Raw genomic sequence first — 539 nt, forward strand, 5'->3', positions numbered from 1 at the left:
AGAATGTTGTTCTTATGCTGGAAATTTGACTGCTAACATTCTCTTAATAAAGTTTTACAGTTTTCTGCAAATAATTCTTTCACATTATTGTTAAATTTATTTCTAAATTTTTAATACTCCTGATAACTGTATATTTTATGAAAGTTTAAATCCTGTGCTTGAGATGGTATATAAAGATAAAATGTTGGTACACTGATTTTCTATCATACATAGATAGGAAGCTGGAAACCTTCATAGGGGGATGCCAGCAGCTGCACAGATAGAAAAGGCCACATGGGGCCAGGCATGTCCACCATGAGGGTTCCACTTCCCTTTTTTTAGCACATGCACAGTAAGAAAGAAATGAGCAACATGGAGTAACTCAGGCTGAGGACCTGCCTGTATAATAAAAGTTTAGGGTGGGGGCTGCCAGAGATTCATGCCCTATGCAGATGGTACACCTGGTCCTATCCGGTTGTTTGTACCCTATGTATCAGATACTGCCTCCCTACTAGCTTATCTATAAAAACCCCTGCATTTCACTGCAGGATGGCAACCCT

Source organism: Mandrillus leucophaeus, unplaced genomic scaffold, assembly GCF_000951045.1.
Source record: "Mandrillus leucophaeus isolate KB7577 unplaced genomic scaffold, Mleu.le_1.0 Scaffold1538, whole genome shotgun sequence".
Lineage (NCBI taxonomy): Eukaryota > Metazoa > Chordata > Mammalia > Primates > Cercopithecidae > Mandrillus > Mandrillus leucophaeus.